General features: G+C 38.6%; 1 protein-coding gene and 1 long non-coding RNA gene across 10 annotated transcripts in view; one reads left to right on the forward strand and one right to left on the reverse strand.

The window, feature by feature from the left end:
* Positions 1 to 14,744, reverse strand: part of LOC123799958 (uncharacterized) — a 53,831-nt gene extending 39,087 nt beyond the window's left edge. The window contains exon 1 of the long non-coding RNA XR_006781770.2: positions 14,569 to 14,744. This is a non-coding gene — a long non-coding RNA (uncharacterized LOC123799958). The remainder of the gene's footprint in view (positions 1 to 14,568) is intronic.
* A 5-nt stretch (positions 14,745 to 14,749) lies between these two features.
* The window catches only part of ITSN2 (intersectin 2), a 133,243-nt gene continuing 122,305 nt past the window's right edge, over positions 14,750 to 25,687 (forward strand). For 4 of the 9 annotated variants that reach the window (XM_087863814.1, XM_087863818.1, XM_087863819.1 and 1 more), the window contains exon 1: positions 15,055 to 15,193. The gene's annotated coding sequence lies outside the window, so the exon portion shown is untranslated. Of the gene's footprint in view, positions 14,842 to 15,002; positions 15,194 to 15,502; positions 15,650 to 25,687 lie in introns of those variants that run through there. The other 5 variants (XM_087863815.1, XM_087863823.1, XM_087863822.1 and 2 more) reach the window with 5 other exon arrangements.

The following is a 25,687-nucleotide window of genomic DNA, read 5'->3' on the forward strand; positions in this document are numbered from 1 at the left end:
TGATCATCTCTCACGATTCAAATTCACTGATGAACAAACTAGGACGATGTATTAACTTGTGCTGAGAGTTATCACAGTCCCAGAAGAGCACTCCCAGCATGACCAGCACATTTGTTCCCTGTAGGGTGACACAGGGAACCAGATTGTGATTAGAATGCTGCTTGCTAAGCCTGGAATCATACCAGGGGTGGGTAGTAACTTGAAAATTTAATGGGACCTGACTAAAGTAGGCAGGAAGTACCTTTCTCAATAATCATGGCCTTGCCAGTAGAACTATAAATACAAGTCCGATATTTACTCTTCCCAGGACAGTAGTAGTTGGATGGGCACTGCCAAAATTTATCCTAGAGATTCTCCTTTTATAAAAATCTCCCCAGACTAACAAACCTCCATTTCCTTCAGATTGCACCCTTAACAGCTACAGTCACAATTTGCTCAGATCTGGAGCCATTCCATTTCCTTCAAGTAATTTTTAACTATTTTTTCTTCTGCAATGTTGTATTCTGATAGTTTAACTCTGAAGATTATTTCCTCAATTTCTTTTCTTTTTTAAAATTATTTAATAATTTAATTTCATTATTATAAAAAAGTAATAATGATTTCCACCACACCTGTTAGATTTGGTTAGGATGGTGGGTGAGCAGAATAAGTAAAACCTTTCTAAATTTTTATTGTTTGAAAAGGGGCTGGAATTATTGATAACCTAGTGGCAAAACAGAAGGCATATGTGAAATTACATTTTTCTTCTTCTTCTTCTTCTTGCTTAACAGAACACTTATTTCTTCTTTTTTTTCCATTTTAATTCAATTAAGTAACATATAATGTATTATTGGCTTCAGAGGGACGGGTCTGTGATTCATCAGTCCTATATAATACCCAGTGCTCATTACATCACGTGCCCTTCCTTGATGTCCATCACCCAGTTACCCTATCCCTCCACCCCCTCCTCTCTAGCAACCCTCAGTTTGTTTCCTATGATTAAGAGTCTCTCATGGTTTGTCTTCCTCTCTGGTTTTGTCTTGTTTTATTTTTTCCTCTCTTTCCCTACGATCCTCTGTTTTGTTTCTTAAAATCCACATATCAGTGAGATCATATGATAATTGTCTTTCTCTGATTGACTTATTTTGCTTAGCATAATACCCTCTAGTTTGATCCACGTCATTGCAAATGGCAAGATTTCATTTTTTGATGGCTTTGTAATATTCCATCATATGTGTATCTATATATCACATCTTCTTTATCCATTCATCTGTCAATGGACAACTGGGCTCTTTCCATAGTCTGGCTATTGTGAACACCTCAATTAATTTTCTTAAAGGGCATTTTAATATGCATTTACATACAACAAACTTTTAAATATTAAATACATTTTTTAAAAATATTCCAAATCTGGGGAAAAAATGAAAAGTGTTTTTGGTGAAGAAATTAAGGCCGAACCCGCACAGAGGCCTTTCATAGCTGCTCTCTTACTCCTCAATCAAGATCATATTGGAGCAAAATTCTTATGCTCAAATATGAAACTGAGCTCCTACTACACTGATAGTAGACACCAGGCACAGCTGTCTCTTGAGGAGTCATAAAAGAGTTGCCCCTTGGTGTAGCTTCCTTGGTTGCCAATTTATCTACTCAAATTTTCTGTAATTGGAACCAAAGTCCACACAATCTACTTAACATTTGGAGTTCTGAAGAACATGGTGTACCCAGTGTGGATTATCCAAAAAGCAAACCAAGCACATTCTTAGGGTACTGGCAGCAAAGGCGTGCCCTTGAACATGCATATCTGTCCGTGTGTGAGCCTGCACACATGGCATTCACACATGCACACACACACAATTATTTAGAAATACTTCAATATTTGAGAGTTCAAAAAAAAAAAAAAAAAAAAAAGAAGAAGGGCAATGAAGGGTCTCCTGGGTGGCTCAGTCAGTTGAGCATCTGCCTTTGGCTCAGGTCATGATCCCAGGATCCTAGGATCGAGCCCTGCATCAGGCTCCCTGCTCAGTGGGGAGCCTTCTCCCTCTCCCTCTGCCACTCCCTCTTCTTGTGCTTGCTCCCTCTCTCTCTCTCTCTCTGTCAAATAAAGAAAATCTTTAAAAAGAAAAAGGCAATGAAATAACTGCCACACAAAATTACAAGACAAACAAATCATAGAACTTAGTAGACTTGCTGATTTTAAGGTTTAGCGTATTTTGGTGTTTTGTTTTGTTTTAATTTTGCACATGTGTACTTTAATTTTAGGGCCTCTAAACTCTCAATCCAATCTTGCTGACGTTAAGTCTAGTATAAATATTTTTATAATTCTTAACATGAGAACCACCTGATTTTCACATTTATCAGGCAACTACATTTATGTATCACAAATTTCAACATGTCTCAGCCATGGGATACATTCCTGACTCCTTCTAAGAAGCCATGAAAAGTTTTCACATCTCACTTTCATCATACACCAAAATAGCTCTTAAAGTTAATTATACTTGGAGTTAGAGTTTTGTGCCAAACAACCAATACCTAACCATTAATTATTATTTCCTAACTATTGAGAGTGCAATGTAAGCTTCTAGTACCTGTCAAAACCTGCTTCCTGCACTGAGGCTTGCCATATAAATTACAAAACAAATCAATTCAGGCTGTGCACTACATCAAATTAAAAGCAAGGTTAAACTTGAAGGACACAAAGTTCAGGGACATTTTTGTAAATCCCTAAGAAATTACCATAATTCTAACAAAAATTTTTGGTTGGAGGGTAGAATTTTATGATTGTTTTAACTTCTAACAATGCCACTGCCAATGTTTTGAGAAAGAACCCTGAACTTAAGAAAAGAATACTAGAGTTACTCGTTCTTTCAGTTACTCTCTCTTGTCCCAAATGAAAAGATCAAACAGCAATGTAAAACTCTGATATCACCCAGATTCTCCCTAAGCATCTGCATAACCGCAGTATATCATGCCATCATAACAAAAGTCTCAAAGACTCTTAGCATACTGCAAAGACATTTTAATATTTATTTTTTTCTTTCCTTTAAAAAATTGCCATCAGTACCAATATGTCTGCCTGACAAAAATATTACAGGAGAAATCTTTTGTGGTATCTGTCCAGTTCATATTGTTCCTCCTTTCCCCTTGTCCTCCAGACATTAAAATTCCAAAATCACAAGACTAGATTGAATCAGACATGTTTATACAGCTTCATTCCACCTACCTGACTGTAGTTGCTTGGACCAGGAGTGGGCACCTGACCCAAGTTGGACTGCTCAGAGTCTCATCCCAAGAAATTTGGAATTGGAACTGAGGGATTCAACCTTCTTTTATGTGGCTAGACCTACCATATTTACGACTCAAAGAACTAGAAAAAGAAGAATACATGAAGCCCAAAGTTAATAGAAGGTGAGAAATGAGAAAGAACAGAGCAGAAATAAATGAAATAGAGACTATAAAAACGATAGAAAGGGTAAATGAAACTAAGAGCTAGTTCTTTGAAAAGATCAATAAAATGGAAAATTCTTTAGCTAGATTCACCAGGAAAAGAAGAAGTCTTAAATAAATAAATTCAGAAATGAAATAAATAAAATCAGAAATGAAAGAAGAAATAAAATCAGGAATTACAACTGATACCACAGAAATACAAAGGATCACGAGACTACAATCAACAATAATCTGCCAACAAATTTGGCAATGTAGAAGAAATGGATAAATCCTAGAAAGTTACAACCTACCAAGACTGAATCATGAAGAAATAGAAAATCTGAAGAGTCTGATTACTAGGAAGGAGATTGGATCAGTAGATAAAAACCTCCCAACAAACCAGAGTCCGGGATCAGATGGCTTGACTGGTGAATTCTACCATACATTTAAAGAAGAATTAATGCCAATCTTTCTCAAACTCTTCCAAGAAATATAAGAGGAGGGAAGACTTCCAAATTCATTTTACAAGGCCAGCATTACCTTAATACCAAAACCACACAAGGACACCACAGGAAAAGAAAATTACAGGTCAATATTTGAACATAGATACAAAAATCCTGAACAAAATACTAGCAAACCAAGTTCAATAATACATTAAAGGGATCATATACCATGATCAAGTGGGATTTATTCCAGAGATGCAAGGATGGCTCAACATCCACAAATCAATCAATATGATATGCCACATTAAGAAAATGAAAGATAAAAATCACATGATCATCTCAATAGACGCGGAAAAAGCATTTGACAAAATCCAACATCCATTTATGATAAAAACTCTCAACAAAGTGGGCATAGAGGTAATCGACCTCAAATTAATAAAGGCTACATATGACAAACCCATAGCAACATTGTCTCAGGAACAAGATAAGAATGCCCATTCTCACCACTTTTGGCCAGAGCAATTAGAAATGAAAGGCATCCAAACTGGAAAGGAAGAAGTAAACCTGTCACTATTTGAGGCACCTGGCTGGCTTAGTTGGAGGAGCATGCAACGCTTGATCTCGGGGTCATGAGTTCGAGCCCCACATTCAGTATAGAGATTACAAAAAAAATTAACTTAAAAAAATTAAAAATAAAACTGTCACTATTTGCAGATGACATGATATCATATGTACAAAACCACAGAGACTCCACCAAAAAAAACTTTTAGAATAAATGAATTCGGTAAGGTTGCAGGATACAAAATCAATATACAAAAATTGTTGTGTTTATATATACTAATAATGAACTATCAGAAAAAGAAATTAAGAATATGATCCCATTTACAATTGCATCAAAAATGAATAAAATACCTAGGAATAAACTCTACCAAGGAGGTGAAAAACCTGTACACTGAAAACTATAAGACACTGATGAAAGAAATTGAAGAAGACACAAATAAATGGAAAGATATTCTATCTTCATGGATTGAAAGAATAAATATTATTAAAATGTTCATACTACCCAAACCAATCTACAAATTCAAGGCAATCCTTATCAAAATCCAACGGCATTTTCCACAGAAATAAAACAAACAATCCTCAAATTTGTATGGAACCACAAAACATAGAAACTCCAAATAGCCAAACAATCTTGAGAAAGAACAAAACTGGAGGCATCACACAGCCTAATTTCAAACTATACTACATAGCTATAGTAACCAAAACAATATGGTACTGGCATAAAAAGAGACACATAGCTCAATGGAACATAATAGAAAGACCTGAAATAAACCCACACATATGGTCAATTAATTTAATGACAAAGGAACCAAGAATATACAATGGGGAAAGGACAAGCTCTTCAATCAATGGCTGGGAAAACTGGACAGCCACATGCAAAAGAACAAAAGTGGACCACTCTTTTATACCATAAACAAAAATTAAGTTAAAATAGAGGCACCTAGGTGGCTCAGTCGGTTAAGCATCTGCCTTCAGCTCAGGTCATGATCCCAGGGTCCTGGGATCGAGCCCCACATCGGGCTCCCTCTTCAGCGGGGAGCCTGCTTCTCCCTCTCCCTCTGCCCCTCTCCTTGCTGTGTACTCTCTCTCTCTCTCACTCTCTCACATAAATAAATAAAATCTTTAAATAAAAAAATTAACTTAAAATGGATTAAAGACTTGAATGTAAGGCCTAAACTTCAAGAAGAAAACATAGGCAATAAGATTGACATTGCTCTTGGTGATGGTTTTTTGGATTTGACACCAAGGGAACAAAAGCAAAAATAAACAAGCTTCAAACTAAAATGCTTCTACACAGCAAAGGAAACCATCAACAAAGTGAAAAGCCAACCTACTGAATAAGGGGGAAAATCTGCAAATTATGTATCTAGTTAGGAGTTAATATCCAAAATATATGAAGAATTCATATAACTCAATACCAAAAAAATCCAATTAAAAAATGAGCAGAGGACCTGAATGGACATTTTTCCAAAGAGGACATACAGACAGCCAACAGGTATATGAAAAGATCATCAGGAAAATGCAAACCAATGAGATATCACCTCACACCTGTTAGAGTTGGAATTATTAAAAAAGACAAGAAATGACCAGTACTGGTGAGGACGCAGAGAAAAGGGAATCTTTGTGCATTGTCAGTGGAATGCAAACTGGTGCAGCCACTATGGAAAACAGAATGGTGCTTCCTCAAAAAATTAAAAATAGAACTGCCATATAATCCAGCAATTCTATGTCTGGATATTTATCCATAAAAAATGAAAATATTAACTCAAAAAGATATATCACCCCATGTTCATTGCAGCATAATTTGTAATTGCCAAGATAAAGAAACAACCAAAGTGTCCATCAGTGGATGACTGGGAAAAAAATGTGATATACATGCAATGGAATATTATTCAGCTATAAAAAGAACAATATCTTGCCACTTATGACAACATGGATGGACCTTGAGGTCATTATGCTAAGTGAAATAAGTCAGACAGAGAAAGATAAATACCATATGATCTCAGCCATATATGGAATCTAAAAAACAAAACAAAACCCAAAAAACAAAAAACAAGTTCATAGATACAGAGAACAGATTATTTATGGTTTCCAGAAGTGTGGGGTGGGGGTGGGGGTGAAATGGCTGAAGGGGGTACAAACTACCAGTTGTAAAATAAATAAGTCATAGGAATGTAATGTACAGCATGAGGACTATAGTTAATAATACTGTATTACATATTTGAAAGTTGTTAGGAGAGAAATCTTTGTTCTCATCACAAGAAAAAAATTGTACTTATGTATGGTGACAGATGGTAACTAGACTTATTGTGGTGATCATTTGGCAATATGTACAAATATCAAATCATTATATTGTACAATTGAAACTAATATTATATGCCCATTATATCTCAATTTTTAAAAAGACTTTATATGAATTGGTAAAACTGGAATACTATAATAACGTAAATGAAGAGAATGTGAATAATTCACAGAAGAAAAATTAATTTTTTAATAAAAAGTAATTTTATTGCTTTTACTAATTAAAGTATTAAAATGTTGATCTTCATATTACAGAGTAATGATCTAAAAAAATAATAATAATTTAGGGGCGCCTGAGTGGCTCAGTCGTTAAGGGTCTGACTTAGGCCCAGGGCATGATCCCAGAGTCTTGGGATCGAGTCCCACATCAGGCTCCTCCACTGGGAGCCTGCTTCTTCCTCTCCCACTCCCCCTTCTTGTGTTCCGTCTCTCGCTGGCTGCCTCTCTTTCTATCAAATAAATAAATAAAATCTTTAAAAAATAAAAAATAAAAACAATTTAAATTGAAAAATTATTTTGCCTAGTAATTAAAATTTTTAAATGTAGATGAAATATTTTGAGGAGGGTGTAGGGGAACTGGTATAATTTACAAAGTAAATTAATATATTTTTATAGAAAATTTATATTAATATATTTTTATAGAAACTATCAATAATTATTTTATGCAGTAATTACAGTTCAGAGCATTAATTATAAGGATGAATGCCAAAAGAAAGAAAAATGGTATCTAGGGGCGCCTGGATGGCGCAGTCGTTAAGCGTCTGCCTTCAGCTCAGGGCATGATCCCAGAGTCCTGGGATCGAGCCCCACATCAGGCTCCTCCACTAGGAGCCTGCTTCTTCCTCTCCCACTCCCCCTGCTTGTGTTCCCTCTCTTGCTGGCTGTCTCTGTCAAATAAATAAATAAAATCTTTAAAAAAAAAAAGAAAAAGAAAAATGGTATTTATGAAAACATTTATTAGGAAATGTATTTTACATATGTTTAGGTGTTTAGAAAGGAAATGTAATTTATTATAACAAAAAATTAAAATCAGCCAATAACAAGAGAATCATTAATTATGGTACTTCATTCAATAGATAGTATATAGCTTTTAGAGATAAATATGGAAAATATAGAAAACATGCTATTATGGATAAGTATTTATGACTTTACATTAAGTGAGGAAAAGCTGAAAATTATATTACACAATGAATACAGTGAAATAATGAGTATATATATAAATGCACAAATCCTAAGAGGAAAATGAAAGAGGTTTGATTTTTTGTTATGATGCAACTGCATTATTTAGAATCTATGTGTAATTCTGAACTTATTTAGAATCATTGAAATAATGTTGTTTGGGAAAAAAAAAGGGATAAAACAGCCCCTTTTTTTCCTAAAGAAAAAAGTGAATTTTAGAAAATAAAAACATGGCTGGATTTGGGGACGTTGGTCAACAACTTTCTTATATACCAAAACAATGCTGGCATTTTCCAGAACACAGAATCGAAGATTCTTAGTGTAGTAACAGAAAGAACTTGAAATTATTTTTTAGAACAAAATACTATGGACAGATAAATGGATGCATAACTTTTACACAAAGATTTTCATTAATTACTTCTTGATGAAAATAAGATAATAGGCAACCTTTTAAAGATGACATACTCTGAAATCTTTTTAAATTTCTCATCCTATGGATGAGTAAATTGTAGGAAGAATTTCAAAGTAGGGCAAAAAATCTGTTGCTTCAAAATGGACTGTCTACACATTGGGCAAAAGAAGCCAGACACAGATAGATACATACTGTATTTCACGTACATAAAATCTAGGAGCCTGGCAAATTTATGATGTGTGTACCTTACCATCTGCAAATTATACCTCAATAAAGAAGAAAAAAAATGTTCTGTAGTCAGATCAAATCATTTCACAGAATTGAAAATCAGACACAGACATTAAGATTTTATTTTCCTTCAATTGCCTATTCGGAATGTAATGAAGCTTTTCTAAGTATCTTGAGTAATCCGACCTTACCGAATTACCTTGGATCAATGTGGGTGGTCACGAATGGCAAGATGTTCATTTAATTAGTTATTATGGTTCACGCTGGCCAGACTGAGCATACATCTTCAAGGCTACCCCTCTTCAAATGATCACGTAGATTCTCTTTATTCTAAAGAGTTATGTTATTTACATGAGAGACTCTTAAAGGAAAATAAGGAATAAGACCATATAAGTCACATCCTGGAAATCCACGACCAGCACAGAGAACAGGAGTGCATGGGGACACGAAGTCGTGACCTCAGTGGAAGGAATCACAAGCTCTGGGAGCGTCACACGGGTGTCTGACTGCAGAGTACAACCTGACCTACTATTTGCTTCTTCATATTTTGGGGAACTGTTCTTCCAAGATAAATTATTTTGGAAGTTCTTACTCATGCATGTTTAATACAAAGATAGAGAAATTACTGAGGCTGTATAATAGGGAGAAGAAGTAGGGTAGAAAGAGCGTCGTCTTGATAGTCATAAAAATAAGGATTCAAATTCTAGCTCTTCCACTTCCTAAATATGATTTTGGAAAAATGGTCCAATTTATCTCAACTACAGTTTCTTCACCTGTGAAGAGAGGCTTATAATACCTGCCATGCACTGTTATTTTTCATTAGAAACTATATGTATATGTATATAAGTGTATGTATATATGTGTATGTATATGTGTCTGCACACTGCAAACAATGTTGGTGGTGATTGTTAAAAATTCTCAGTATTTATGGCTGAATGGCTTTGTTCAAATGCTGTACTTTTTTTGACACTCAAACTTATTCATTTATTAAAAAAGGCACAAACATTCACCTGTTGAAGAATGGCTTCTAAGGTTCAATTAATTTGCAGGCAAGCCTATTTTGTTCTTTCTTGCCCTCCCATGTGGTTCTACTGAATTAAACACTTAACAATTTTTTTTTCATTTATGTATTTTCGAGAAAGAGAGAGAGAACAACCAGAGGGAGTGGCAGGTAGAGGGAGAAGCAGGCTCCCTGCTGAGCAAGAAGCCAGATGTGGGACTAGATCCCAGGACCCTGGGATCATGACTTGAGCTGAAGGCAGACGTCCAACCGACTGAGCCACCCAGGCATCCCTGAATTAAACACTTTTAAACCATAGGTACTTGAAAAAAGAAAAAGGCCTATTTATTGGATACATGCAACACAAAAGGAAAGAAAAGAAAGAAGAAAGAAAGAAAGAAAGAAAGAAAGAAAGAAAGAAAGAAAGAAAGAAAAATGGCAAATAGCACCAAACACCCAATCCTAATTTCCATTTGAGTCCCCAGGTGGAGAATTCTCCTGGTCTGGTCATTCTTCCCTAGGGTGGATGAGGACGGCAACCACGCTGAGGTTGCTAACCCCATCTTGGGAAGTGATTTCATTGCTCTAATTTTTAGATGTTCATCTTGTTCTTGAGGGAAATCAAAACAGAGCAAGTTTTAAGCGTATCACCTAAACAAGCAAAATGTGGCCTCCCATTTGCTTGGGGTCTTCCTCCTCTAGTGTTCTGGCAAATATAGCAACTCCATCTCTCTCTCCCGAGAGTGGGGGTGGGGGCCAGTTATCTCTCTTCTATTTCATTGGTTTAACAGATTATCTTCCTTAGGAAGAAGAAAATAATAATTCTAGAAATAAACCGGGCCAAGCAGTACAAAATGATCTGATCCATTGTGTATTTTAAACTAAAACATTGTTGCTATCTGAACCCAGAATAGCATAGCCTGTTTCCCTATTTAAAGGGGAAAAAGAAAATCACAACAACCAGGCATGGGAAAGCTATCCACACCAGACTGAGGCCTGATTTTACCTCTTTCCTTTCATACCAACCAAGGTTAGACGATCACAAACAGATCTTTACCCTGCTTCCCAGCATTGTTGTGAGGATTATAAATGAAATAACAAAATTGCTCTGTCAAGTGCAAAAGGCCACATAAATATTAGTTAGGTTATTACAAAAAAGGGAACTGGAATCACTCCAAGTTTGTGCTGGAGATGGCAGCAATGAACTGGACAGCTGGGCAAATATGCCAGACAGGAAGCATGTCTGACTCCTGAACACAGGCTGGATTCCCTTTTGCTGAGCTACACCTGCCAGACTGGAAGCCCCTGGTGCTTCAGTCATGAATGGACACGTCCTGTCCAGAGCTCTAGGGCCTTGCCCCAGTCCGGCCTTTGGTTCCACCCTGCCGTGCTGGCCCAGAGCCAAGTCTGGGCTAACTTCCCCTCTAATATGCCTGGTACTGCCTCTTCCAGTACCATCAGGCCTTAAGCCAGAGCCTCAAGTTTTGCATGACACAAGCGGCCCAATAATGAGAACACTCCCTCTGGCGTGCTTGGGAATTATCGTTCTCTCCTGCTTCCCCTTAAATCACTGCTATTTCCATTTCTTCTCTGTTTCTCATCTGTGCCAGGTTTCCAAAATAAGATGCAGGAGGTTACGAAGTGGTGACAGGGTGAAGGAACTAATTAGGCCCATTAACCACACCTCTGAACTGGGTCTCAGCGGCTTCCACTAGTGCTAACTCCTTGCTAACTGCTTGTTTCCAGTAGCTAAAATGTAATAGGTTCTTAGTAACTATTTGCTGAGTGAAAACAAATATCTAATTAATGAATCAGCAAATACATACCAGATGAAGCCCTAGGCCTTTTCCTGGACCCTGACTTCCCCTATCCCTGACCTGCTTTTCATTTGCTCTTCTGGTCAAATACTAGGGCACTCTCAGCTTGGTTTCCCAGATTGACTTTGACTTTAGTTCTTTATGAACAAAGGATGACTGTCAGCACATCTATTCTTCTGTGTGAGTTTTGAAAGAAAAAAAGAAACTAAAAAAGGACAAACCTCACTTTCCATCTATTTCTCAGAAGGAATAGAATAATTCTGACTCTGTGTGTGAGCGCACGCACTTAGGAGTGGTATAGATATTGTTAGGTTTTATTGGTTTTTTTTTACCACAGAATAAAAGAGACTCCCTGGTAAAAAGCACAGTTGCTAGCAATAGAGGCATTTTAACTCCTACCAAAGATAGAAGGTAAAAGGAGTACAGCTTTAGATTTCCACTGCTCACTACTCTTATCTTCAGATGCCCTGAGGATCAGAACGGTAGAGCCAGGTTCTTCTGGTGTTCAATGGTGGTTCAACACTGCTACATCTATATGAACCCCAGATGATATCAAACAATCAAATATACATGTAACTGGAATGCCAGAAGGAGATAAGAGAAAGAATGGGGCAGAAAAAAGTATTTGAAGAAATAATGTCTAAGATTTTTCTTAATTTGATGAAAGACAGAAATTTGCAGATACAAGATTGTGGATAAACGCCACACAGAATAAACACCAAAAAAGTACACACTGGTACACATCAGGGTCAAATTATTGAAGGCCAAGGATAAAGAGCAAATCTTGAAAGTAGCAAGAGAAAATGGCATATTACCTAGAGGAGAAAATGATCTGGTCAACCTCTGACTTTCAGTGGAAACCATGAAGGCCAGAACACAATGGGAAAACATCTTTAAAATGCCAAAAGAAAAAAAACTCTGTCAATCCAGAATTCTATATTCAGGGGATATGTAATTCAAGTATGAAAATAAAATCACATTTTCAGATAAAACTAAGAGGACTTGTAGCCACAAACCTGCACAACAAGAAACAATAAAAGAAGTTCTAAATTATTTATCACATTGTCTCGGAGATTTATTAGTAGTAGAGGCATTACAGATGAGCTCCAGTTTCTCATAGCCTTCCTGTTCTATAGGATAGATAATATATTTATCTGATGGAATGTTTAGAGCCTGGAATTGCTTCTCTTCTCTATTCTAGCCTCTTCCCACCACTGTGGGTTTGTTTTCAGGGTAGACTGGGTGGGAATGGGATTAAGGATGGAATCCTTGAAAACTAACAGAAAGAGAAATTGATATAACATAACATATATATGGTTGGGGTGGGGAGAGTCAGTGCAGGTAAGGAAAACAGATTGAGATTAAATGCCCCCCCAGGAAAAGCTAGGTTACTAGGAATAGGCCTAAGAATCTATCCTAAATTATGGAAGAACTTGGGGAAGAAAAATGTAATATATCTAGTCCCTTCCCTGACCTCTATGACTTCTCACCCTACAAGAACTCCTAATCTTCTTTAGACTTGACAAGTATGTCTCTATGTCTTAGAAGGAACTATGACTTAGTTCCTTCAAGTATCTGATCACCAGTTGGTTTGAGGTAAACAAGAGGTGGTGGGATTTGGGAAATACCAAGGAGAGAAATTACAGATACAGTTCCAAGATATGCTCTGTGAATAGAAGAGGACATCAAAGAAGTAGGATGGTGTTTGTATCATCTATGTAAGTCATAAATACTGAATGAGAAGGATAGGGTGGACAAACTGGCCTCAAAGTTCCTTATGGAAACCTGAGATATAATGTTTTGGCAGCTAGGATACTATAGGCTCCCAGTTATATACAGGACTCCAATTTCCATGAGAGGTTGCTACATTTTTGGTTTATTTTAGGGAAATGTTTAAAATGTTTTTTCTTTTTCTGTTTATAGATATTCCTTTTAATAAATGTAATTTTTGTCCTGCCATGGATTTGGCACCTCCTTCAGAAAGAAAAAGGACTCCGGGTGAATTTCATCAGGTCCAGAACCCAGAAACCAATGACATTGACAAAATGGTGGGAGGGAAATGGAGACTAGCCATCCGCCTATCAGGAATAAAAAGACAGGTTTTGCCCTCGACCAAGTCTCTGGAGCATTATGCTGAGAAGGATTCAGAGGCTTAGACTCTTGAATATGGGCTCTGAAAGGAAGTACCACAATTAATTGGTGATGTCTACCATGGGAATGAGACCACGTGGTCAAGAGTGTTGTTCTTAGCTAGGGTGGTTTGTTTGCAGATTGATTGGTCCCCAGGAGATAAGGGTCAGATTAACCCCAGTAGATAAGGGACTTCCTAGACTAACACAAAGGAGTCCGGCCTCACTGTGTCACTGAAGCACAGGACCTGTCTGCCAGGTCTTGGTCAGGTCCTAATCGAAGAGTTAGGAAAAACACTGAGGGTGAGAGCGGGAAAAGCCTGTTTATCATCATTGATGTTTGCTAAGTTCCTCACATGAGTTGGTTGGCCAGTTCAGATGGGTCTAAGGTTTGGATCCATCCCTCTAGAGCCAGCCTTGCTACCTTCTCCTGCCCTAACAGGTCAGTAAGGAAGCCACAGGATCATTTGATCTGCACAGATTCCTCCCTTACCAACGTAAGTCAGGGGGATATGAGTTTTGTACTTGGGACTAGCCCCCACTCTGCCTCTAAAAGCCAACAGAAATATTGGGTCTTGTAACCCCATTTTGTTACACCCACAGAAACCATGACTCTGCCTCCAACCCCAACTAACAGAAACCGTTTCTCTAGGAGTGCTGTGTTAAGGGCAAGGGTATATGGTGGTAACTTGCGTTAAGTCTGGTGTTCGGTGCGGAGACCAGGAGCTGGAAGTGTTGAGAAAAAAAGAGATACTCTGATCTTCACTTGTCAGGTGGCTATAGCCTAGGGAAGAATGTTCAGCTTCTGCAGACCACCTGGTGGAATTTGGGGAGAGCTGAACATCTTCTTATTGCTCAGGAGAGTTTACGGGGAAGTTGCTTTCCCAAGTGGAGGTGGGTGGGGAGGTCCCTACCTTGCTGGACTTTTTTTATGTGGTATAGAGGAGAGTGAGGAACGCCGAATGGATGACCTTTGGGTATGGTTAGTCCTTCTGGAGACTGTACCACACCCATAAGCAAGAGCGAGAATGACCTCCTTTCCCTGCCTCAGATCCCCTTTCCAGGAGAATCCCAGCTCTCACATCAGCGAACTAACCTTAGAGAGAGCGAAGGTTCCGGAGAGAGCCCCATATGGGGTGCAACAGGCATGTGTCCGACACGGCTAGGCCTTCCCCGAAACCGTGGGGGTTCTGCAGTGGCAGGAAACGCACCACCCAACCTCAACATGTCACCTCGGGGAGGAGGAGCCAGGTGGGCCGTCGCTGCTTCAGGAAAGGGCTGCCGGGCCCGGGGCTTCAGGGCCTCCCCGAGGGGAGAGAGAAGCACTGGCACCAGGCCCGCGGGGTCCGGTGCCCCGGGACTCTGGGGGGTGAGGAGCCGCGCCCGGGCCAACCTCGAGTTCCCGAGGGTGGGGGAGTTGGTGCCGGCCGCGGGCGGGCGGGCGGGCCGTCAGCTGCCCGGCCCGTCGCCTACCTCCCCGCCCCCCGGCTTCCTGCGGAGGCCGCGGCCGCCATGTTGTTGTGGGGCTGAGGCGGCGCCGCGCAGCCCGAGCGGCCGTGACAGGCTGCGCAACAGGTTCGCTGTCGGCGGCCTGGCGACGAACCGGGCGGCGGCGGCGACGGCCGAGCAGGGTCTCCCGGCGTTCGCCCGCGGCTGCGCTGCCGGTACCAAGGGGCGCGGGGTCGCGCTGTGACGTGCGGGAGGCGCGGCGGGGGCGCCAGGTGGGTGCAGCGGCTGGCAGGGGCTGCGGTAGGGCGCGGGGCAGGTGCGGGCGCCGCCGCGCTCGCCGCGGGGAGGCTCGGCGGGCCGGGCTGGGAGGTGGCTGCGCGCCCCGGCCGCCGCGGACGGGCCCTCGGGAGCCGGAGCTAGGCCCCTGGCGGGCTTGGCGGCGCCCGGCGGAAACCTCCGGCCCCGGTTCCTGCCCCCGCGGCGGGGCCGGAGCGGACGCCGAGGGGCCGGAGCCGGGCCGCCCCTTCCCGTGCGGCCGAGTCCCGGCCCCCAGCCCCCGGCCTCTCCTGGCAGGTGCGGACGCCTCTGAGGGCGGCGGGCGGCGTGGCCCCTCGTTTTTGAGGTGCGGGCAGAAGAAGGCCCTTAGGGGCACCCTCACGCTTCCTCGGGGACCATTTTTTTTTTCGCCGAGTTGGCTTTCCTTGGTAATGGCTGGTGCGGAATGTCAGGTGAGCCGCATCCCGGTGCGTCAAAGTAGCCGGAGTCACGAGCGGCCCGTGGGCGGATGCTCCGCGTCCACGGCTCGCATTAAACCAAAGTTGGGAAATGTTACCGTTTGACTTTAGCGTTATTGACTTCCAGGGTATACAGGAAGCACGGAGAGATGTAATCTCTCAGGCCAGAGTAAAGTTTACTGCTTGTTATTATTTATTTTTTTAAAAAGACTCCTGCATGTACGTAGTGAATGGGTAAACAGAGGCCGAAACTGCAGATGGGTTTGCATTCTGTAAAAAGATGCAGTATTTGGGTGATTAATCGTGTGGTTTGTCGTTGAATGATTGCCGATGGCAAGTATGCTTCATTTGAGACTTGAATTAATTATGAATTAGGAATATGTTTGATAGAGCCAACCAGTTTATTTTAGGAATTAAGGTTAACACAAAATGATAGCTTTATTAAATGCTGTAGTTTGTTTTTTACTAGTGTTTACTTGCTTATCCAGAGATAGGCGAGGTGTGACTTGAAATTTTGTGTTGTTTTAGTCAGCTTAATTTAGGTGGCATAGACTCTGTAGGTTAAGCTCCTTAAGCCTGTTAAGAAAATTAATTGCTTCTTTCCCTGTACTTGTTTGCTGTATTGTTAGTGATAAAAGCTAAACGCAATATGGAAATCTTTACATAAATTAATAATGTCCCTCACACTTTAAAGGTAATAATGACTCTGATGTGCATACCTTTGGGTTTCTTTGGCTGGGCCTAACATTCTCTAGTAATTCCTCGTTCCCACTCCTCCAGCTTTATTGAGATATGATTGACATATATCTCTTGTAATTTCAAAAGTATAGAAGGTGGAAGTTGTTTTTAAAAGCTTAATTTAAAAACAATTTCATATTTTTCAAGGACATGGAAAAATGTGCATTGCTGCTATTTTAATGTAATATTAATGAGCAGCAGAAAAGCTTGTATTTTGTAATGCTCTAATGAATTTATTCCCTCTGCTCACCTTTATAATGAAAGGTAGAATTGTCTGAAAAAACTTGACCTGTACTGAATTATTGAGCACGAAAGTACTATTGTTAGTTCAACAGATCTCAAGGCTAAAATCCCAGTCTCTTCTGAATATGAGGAAATGTGTTAGGCATGTTCTGGGATTGCAATTATAGTCATAAAAAATTTGTATTTTTGCAAAAAAGAGAATAGTTTAACGAACCTCTCTATGCCTATCACTTATACTTAGGAGCTGTCAGGATTTTCTTTATCCATCTCTTATTCTTATCTTTATTTTTTAGTCATTTCACCCTACATACCTAACACATCTCTTTTTTATTAAGTGGAATTTTTTCCCCATAACCTTAAGATTTTTATTTTTAATGTATCTTTAATACAGAGTTTCACAAATTCCCACCTTTCTAGTAAGACAAAAAGAACATTTATTGGCCATCTCCTTCAACTACTTTTCTCAATATTAACATATATTTGCTGCGGTTATAATTTATCGAGCACTTGATACATGCTAGGCCGTGTGCTGTTTTGTATAATCAGTTAAACCTCACAAAGACCATAAGAGTAGTTCTTTTTCTTCTATCAAATAGATGAGTGAAATGCTAACCTGGAGGTTAATGGTCTACTCTCGGTCTCTGAGCTCATAAGTACAAGAGCCAGCCTTCAAACCAAGGTCCTTCTAACTTTAGAACCTGTGCCTTTATCATTCCTCTTGGTTCAGAAATTAAAAAAAAAAAAAAAAGGTTATTTGGGCATTCAATAAATATTTATTGTATAAGTAAATGAATGAAAATACATGTTAGTCCACTGATAAGTAACTAGCACTTTTATATACTATATTTACTTGTAAAGCATTTTATGAACAAGTTCCAGAAATGATTCAGAATAAACTAATTGTATTGCTAAATCATATCACTAAAACTTATATTACTAAAAATGTGGTATACTTATTTCTATCCGTGCATTTGCTTCTCTTTCTTTTCTTCTTCTTCTTTTTGAATTCTAATCTTTTCAATACCTTATTTATGGAAAATTTTTTTGTGGAATAACTATTTTTGAAGGAAGACTAAGAAAAGGCAGACTTTTTTGGTGTACTAATTGTTAAAGGCAGGATTCCAACTGTGAAGTAGAGAAATAATGTTTAGAATAAATTCTGTAAATGAATAGATCTGGAGATGAAGGTGCATCAAAAATGCTGTTTTTTTTCTTGAGTTCATTTTTTACTTGTACCCTTCTGTAACTACAGAGCACAGCAACTGATGACAGAGGACAGCCACTGATGTTAGAGTCCTGTTGGGTAGAAAATGAAGGTGCATCAGAATTGCTGTTTTTTTTTCTTGAGTTCATTTTTTACTTTATACCCTTCTGTAACTACAGAGCACGGCAACTGATGACAGAGGACAGCCACTGATTTAGAGTCCTGCTGGGTACACTGTATATTTGTAGGTATTCTTTGAGAAGGAGGAACTGAACTGGTCTTAAAGGATCTTAAGGCAGAGAGGAAGTGGGGGAGGAGAGGAGGAAGCTGAGCAGAAGTAGGGCAGTGAATACATCAAGAAATAAGGTATTTATACAACTCTAAGAGGGCAGTGTATTTCATTTGCAAATGTATTATTTTGAGAGATTCACTTAAAAAATCATCTCACAGCTCTATCAGGATGCTGAATGATTTAGTTACTTGTGAAGCTATTCAGCCCTGGTTATGGGAGACATTTGGGATCTATTACCAGACAGTAGACATTTAACTTGTCTCATTTAAGCAACTGTTTTATATTTTGTAGATTATTTTCTTCGCTAATGCATATTCATTTTAGAAAACGTATGTGTGGTTAATAAAAATTGCACTTATTTTCATTGTAATCATAGTAGATAAGATACAGGCTTTCAAGTTAAACCTCCTGCTCCTAACTCCAACACTAAATAGTTGTGTGACCTTGAGCAACTAATTTTAATTCTCTGAGCTTCTGTTTCTCATCTATAAAATGTATCTATTTCATAGTGTTGTTGTGATATGTGATATAAAGTTCTTAGCGCAGTGACTTCTGCTTAGTGTGAGTGCTCAATAAATGTTACCATTATCCCAACTAGCTTCAGTGAGAAATTTCAAACCAGCTTAATGCTTTTTGGGGGGGGGGGGGTCTTTTTCCCTAGTGACTGGAAAAAATTTCACTTTTTTGCCCCTTAATTTTTAATCTTATCATCAAAACAATCCATATAAGAGGTCTGGAAAATAGAAAAACTGATCCACAATCCCATATCCCCATAAAGAATCTGTCTTTTTAGTCCCCTTAATTTGGGGGGGGGGTAGAAAACATAGCCTACAGGAAGAAAATATCTGCAAAAGGAGCTATTGCTTTGGATTATCACTTCCAGGTCTCTGAATCCAGGTGCTTAAATAACTTGGACTTTTTAGTATGAAGGGCACGTGATTGGTATGAGGTGGACAGGGAAAAGAATGGTCAAGAATGATGGGCCATGTGAAACTATAGAGTCCATGTTGATAAACCCCAGCAGGGTTTACTCTGACAGTTAGAAGGATACTGATAACTAAGGCTTTATCATTTTCTTTTTGCTTAAATCCATTGGCATAGGTATTTGGACACTTTTCATCACCCTACTGCTCCTCCTACACACTTAAGAATGAGTGCTTAAATATAAGAATTAAGTAGGTCAGGTTAATAAATTTCACAGCGTACGTAGCATTTGATGATTACTTTTTAGTGAGCATGAAATACATTTTGGTGAGTATAAGTGAGAACTTCAAGATTAACGAAAATTTGCGGAGAATGATGTGAACTGAGATGCACGTGTAGCACTTTCTAACATTGTGGTAAGTCTTGGAAACCTAAATGTAGAAAAACAGAAGCTATGGTTTAATTTCCATTTACCTTCTCTTCATTAGGGGCATCTTAGGCTTTCCCTCTGCCAAAGTTCCAGTGAAGTTCCAGCTTATAAATTGATTTTGTCTTGCTGCAGAGACATCCCATATTGGAAGGCTTTCCCTGTCCACTTCTTTCTTTGGTGTCTGGTCCTCATTCTATGGTTCTGACTTGGAGTTTTTGGCTCCTTCAGGATCCAGGTTTCCACTGGGTCCAGAGAGCTGAGTCATTTGTATGATTGAGATGTCAAGAGCCATTTAGACTATATACAGATAACCCAAAACTTTTTCTGAACGTTGCTCTCTAGTACCTGGGTTTTATAGTCTTTGTAGCATGGTGGTAATCTCATCTTGAAAAGGTACGTGCTGCAGCTCCCTCTTAAATAATCTTTGCTATTGCTTTCCTCATGAGATTGACTTTACCTCATCTTTGTCTTTCTAGGGGCTTCGATGGGGAAATAAAAAAAGTCTCCCCCCGTTTTCTTTCATCTGCTTTAACTTTTTCTTTATTATCAACAACCATTTTTCATCTTTAAAGAATTAAACCCAACAGAAGTTACTCATAAATCATGGTACCAAATTAATTCTTAAAACAAATACTGCCTTCATTCCAGGAACTGGTCCAAGCAATGAGCATATAAGCAGTAAACAAAATCCACAAAAATTCCTGCCCTTGTGCTGCTTACATTCAAGAGGAAGAAGGAGAGACAATGAAATGTTTAGAAGTTAAGAGTTTGGTAGGGCTATGGAGAAAAGTAAGGTAGGAAATGGGGGTAGGAGATGTGTGGGTAGTTGGGTGGGGGGTAATTGAGAGAAGTAAATTTGCCTTATTTGAAGTTATTATTAAGGAATTCAAGATTTGGGAAAAGATTATTCTGTGCGTTTTATGAGTAAACTTAGTATTTCACATCTTTGTATTTAACATAAATGTTCATCATTTCAAATATTACTATTGTGCTTGCACCCAGCACACCTCTGAATATTTCTCTTTTCTAGTAATTTCAGCCAGAACAACAGACCCCAGGCACAGCAGGAGTCTAGAGCAGAGATTTGTCAAGTGGTTTAGAATAGATACCTTAATTTTATTTTTCCTAAAAGTGATATATTGTGTTTGTTTTTAAGTCCTGTAGGCTTTTTGTTTATACCATTTTTATGAGTAATATTTGTTGTTTTGGAAAATTGGAAAGCAGTAGGGAAATTGAAAGAAGAAAATAATAGTCACTAATAATCATGTTACCCAGAGAAATGGTCAGTATTAATATTTTGGTAGATCTCCTTCTAGAAATTTTTCTTTGCAAAAAAATGGAATTATATATTCTTCTATGTAACCTGCTTTTTTAGCTTACTAGCATTTATCAAAAACATGGTTCTATTTTATTGTATATATATCTACAGCGTAATTTTATTGGCTAAATTATATTGCCTTGCTACCACAGAATGTTCATGATGTCTAATATATACTGAGCATTCACTGTATTCTAGTTACTTTTGAGACACTTTACGTATTTTTACTTGTTTAGTTTTCAGCCTTTCCATAAGAACTGTTCTATTATTATTTATTTTACAGTTGAGAAGATTGAACAAGGACAGGTTTAGTAATTTTCCCAAGATCCCATAGCTAATAAGTGGTAGACAGAGGATGTGAACTTAGTCTGGCTCTGCATCCTGGGCTCGTATTGGTTCTGTACCATTAAAGTATTTTGTAATGATTTTTTAAATTTTAAATTGTGCCACAGTTAACATCTTTGTAACTGTATCTGTGTACACATCTACGAGTGTAAACTTATTGCCAAGTTGTCTTCTAGAAAAACTTGTCGGTACCAAAGTGTTCTCCTACCAATGAGACCAGTCCTATTTCCCACATCCTCAGAAACATCAGCTTTTTTTTATCTGCTAATTTGATAAAAGACCACCTTGTTTTTCTTTATTATTGAAGTTATACTTTCAAAGATTTTTTTTTTCTTTGAGAAATATTTATCTCTGCTCTTTCTCACTTTGGCGTTTTCATCTCTTAGTTATTTTTAAGGATTCTTTATATTTTAAGAGTCGTAACTCTTTGCCATATAGGTATAATTTTTCCCAAGTTCGTTTCTTAGTTTTGTTTTTAGATTTTTATCAATGATAATAGCTAGAATTTATATAGTACTTCCCATATGCAGCACTATTCTAATTCGTTACATTTATTCCCTCAGTTAATTTTTACAACATTCCTATGGGGTAGGTGCTATTATTAGCCCCATTTACAAAGTCCTCTGACATTGTCTTTTAATTCTCAAACAGCTTTCTCCTCTGTGTCTTTGCCTATTTCTTTTCTTTTCTTTTCTTTTCTTTTTTTTTAAAGAATTTATTTATTTATTTGACAGAGATAGAGACAGCCAGCGAGAGAGGGAACACAAGCAGGGGGAGTGGGAGAGGAAGAAGCAGGCTCATAGCAGAGGAGCCTGATGTGGGGCTCGATCCCATAACACCAGGATCACACCCTGAGCCAAAGGCAGATGCTTAACCGCTGTGCCACCCAGGCGCCCCTGTCTTTGCCTATTTCTGTTCCCAAGTCCTAAAAATCTCTTTTTCTAGCCTACTGGGTTGTACTTATTGATTAGTTCTTCATTACTCAGTTGAGGAGTCATTTCTTCTGGGATTGCTCATCTGACCACTTTCTAGTTCTCTAAGGCGAAAGTTAGGTGCCTGTCTTCTGTCCTTTATACCTATAGCACCCATATGGAATTCTGAGTTTTGGCTTTATTCCTCTTCTATATTCCCTGCTCTTATACATCTTATCCAGGTGTTACACCTCTGATGACTTGGTAAATATTTGTCAATTTGAATTAAAGGTACTCATGATGATGTTGGTGATACCAAGAAGGGAATCTGCCTTCCAAGTATATAAAATAGAGAAACTTACACGGAGGCAGTAACAATGGAGCTGGGCTTAGAAGGCTAGTGAGGAAGGGGGGGAAAGGAGGGGCCAAGAGACAAATTGAATGAAAACAGACTTGGAAATTTCTCATTCTGGGAATAGCAAGTTACCTAGAGTGACTTTGAGGATTATTAACCTTGCCTCTGGGAAAGCCTGAGGAAAAAAAATCCCTCTTTCAGCCCAGTATACCTCTTCTGGTGTTCAGAATTTGGAATCTTCCTTCTACATCTCTTCCTTCTAGCTCAGTTTCTCTTCTGACTTCCCCCTTTTTTCCAGTGTAATGGGGGAAGTTGGAGGGTCCTGATATAATCCTGGTAAGGTTTTGAAATGCCCTGGGAAGTTTGGTGAACTGGTGGGGTAGGCCCGCTGGTTGCCTCTGCCAGAAGTCAGAGCCTTAAGGGAGAGAACAGCTGTGAAGCTGTTTTCTCTACAGACTCGGGTTCTAGTCGCACTTCTCCCTGGCTGTTGGTACATTGGATGAGATCTCAGTTCCTTTTTCTTTACATTTCTGTTCTAATTTTTATTAGCTTTGTGAGTGTACCAGTCTCACTAAGCTTTGGTTTGCCCTTCCTTAAAAAGTGGAGATTTCATTAATAATACTTAACCTTAGAGTTGTCAGAAGGATGAAGAGATAATGTATGTTTAGTGTGGTCACCTCATAATAAATCTTTATAAATGTAACAATAATAATCAGGCTTGTCTTTTGGTAAGGTTAGCTGGGGCTTCTGCCCTGGGCTATGCCTGGAGGGAGGGGATCATGTCTGAGGCACTGTACCTTTCTTTCTGAAACAAAGTTCAGTTTCTAAATTTTTTTAACATTCCCAAGGGACCTATGAAATTGTTTACAATGAGACCTTCTTTAGAGTGTAATTTATCTCGGGCCAACCCTGCAGTTGATGACTGGCCCTGAGCGTCAGACCCTTCTAAGATGGCTCTGTTATAATGATGATGTCAGTCATAACATGTAAAGACCTAAGTGGAATTTGCTACATATTCAGGGATTGTTAGCTGCTATTATTATTTTCATAATGATACACATTTATATCATAAATTATAAAAACATAACCAGTTTCCATGTTATTACATGGTTTAGCCAAACTTGTGGTTTTTTTTTTTTTTAAAGATTTTATTTATTTATTTGACAGAGATAGAGACAGCCAGCGAGAGAGGGAACACAAGCAGGGGAAGTGGGAGAGGAAGAAGCAGGCTCCTAGCGGAGGAGCCTGATGTGGGGCTTGATCCCATAATGCCGGGATCACGCCCTGAGCCGAAGGCAGACGCTTAACCGCTGTGCCACCCAGGCGCCCCTGAACTTGTGTTTTTAAAAGTAGATTTATTGAGATGTAATTTAGATATCATTATGAATTTGATATTTGGTTTAAGTAGCAGCATGATACTTGGTTCAGTGTATTCCCCATTGTTGGACATTCATGTTACTTCCAGTTTTTTCTTTATATAATAACACTAATTGCAGGGAATATCTTCACGTTTCTTTCATTTATCATGATTTTCTATGACAGTTTCCCAGAAGTGAAATTGTTGGCTTATTGTAGCTGAACATTGGTAGAGTTCTTGCTGTATATTCTCAGACTGTTTTCTGAAGAGCAATACCAGTTTGCATTCCCATGAGTTATGTCTGCAGCACTCACTCCCCTCACCTTTGCTAGCCCTGAGTATTAGTTGTTGTTGCTGTTTAAATTTTAGCTAACATACAGTCTATATTGGTTTCAGGAGTAAGATTCAGTGCTTCATCACTTACATGAAACACCCAGTGCTCACCACAACAAGTGCCCTCCTTAATACCTATCATGGATCTAGTCCATCCCCCACCCTCCTCCCTCCATCAGCCCTCAGTATGTTCTCTCATGGCGGGATCCCTGGGTGGCTCAGTCGTTGAGCATTTCGTTGAGTGTCTCATTGAGCGTCTGCCTTTGACTCTGGTTGTGATCTCCCAGTTGTGGGATGTAATCCTGCCTTGGGCTCCCTGCTTGGCAGGGAGTCTGCTTCTCCCTCTTCCTCTGCCTGTCCGCCTCCCTCTCATGCTCTCTCTCTCTCAGATAAATAAAATGTTAAAAAAAAAAAAAAAGTCACTTATGGCTTGTTTCTCTCTTTTTTCCCCCTTCCCATATGTTCATCTGTTTTCTTTCTTAAATTCCACATATGAGTGAGATCATATGATATTTGTCTTTCTCTGACTGACTTATTTCACGTAGCATAATACAGTCTAGCTCTGTCCATTGTTGCAAATTAGCCAAGGTTTTTTTGTGTTTTTTTTTTTAGTAAGTTTTTCGGGGAGAAACAAAACAAAACGTCATTTGCATTTCCTTGATTATTCATAATGTTAAAATTTATTACCCAGTTTCATTTCCCCTTTGGAAAACTATTTGAGGTCTTAGTGTTTTCATTATCTATTTTAATAGTTCTCTGTACATTAAAAATATTGACTATCATATTTGTTTTGGTTTTTCCCCATTTACCTTTAAATTTTGTTTTCAACAAACGTTTAAAATATTCGTATAGATGAATCTCAATTTTTCCCTTTGGGTTTTCTTCAGTGGCTTTAGAACTTAAAAAGTTATTTTTTTCAGAGAGGTGATATTTTACTTGAAGGCGAAGCGTCTCTCTGAATGCTTTCCCTCTCTACTTCTTATTCAAGACAAATAAATAGCTTTGTTTCAATATTTAGTCCTGATATGAGACTGAAGAGAACAGACCAAGCAGCCGGCTCCCCCCACCTTCCCCTTACAGCGGTGCAGGCTGAGTCACAAGCTATTCTTAGGTGTTTTTTTTCCCGTTTGTGTGGGTGAATTGTCTTGTTCAGAGTTGTTGACTAGTTCTTCTAAAATTGATTTGACTTTAATCTGCAATATAATTGGAGTAGTAACGACTTCAGTATTAGTTTACCATTTCTGTGCTTTTATACCTGCTCAGTTTATTGGTTGATTCTTTGTAGGCTAAACTTAACATTTATAAAAGTTCAAACTTATAATTTATATTTAAACATCTTAAACTGAAGATGCTAAGTTGCAGAACTAGAACTAGTAACTAAGTTTGTATAGAAAAGTTATCTTCTTTGAAGCTTTTAAGTCTCAATATGTTTTGTTTATTTGGACCCTAAGCCTTTCGGTAGAAATAATAGTAACCTTTTTCTCAGATATTGAATAAAGTGAGAAAAATATGTCCTTATCAATAATTGGTACAACTTTAGTTTGTTGTACCAATTCAGTGAAATCAAGATAACTGTTGTGTT

Source organism: Ursus americanus, chromosome 7 (genome assembly GCF_024610735.1).
Source record: "Ursus americanus isolate L20-20 chromosome 7, mUrsAme1.1.p, whole genome shotgun sequence".
Lineage (NCBI taxonomy): Eukaryota > Metazoa > Chordata > Mammalia > Carnivora > Ursidae > Ursus > Ursus americanus.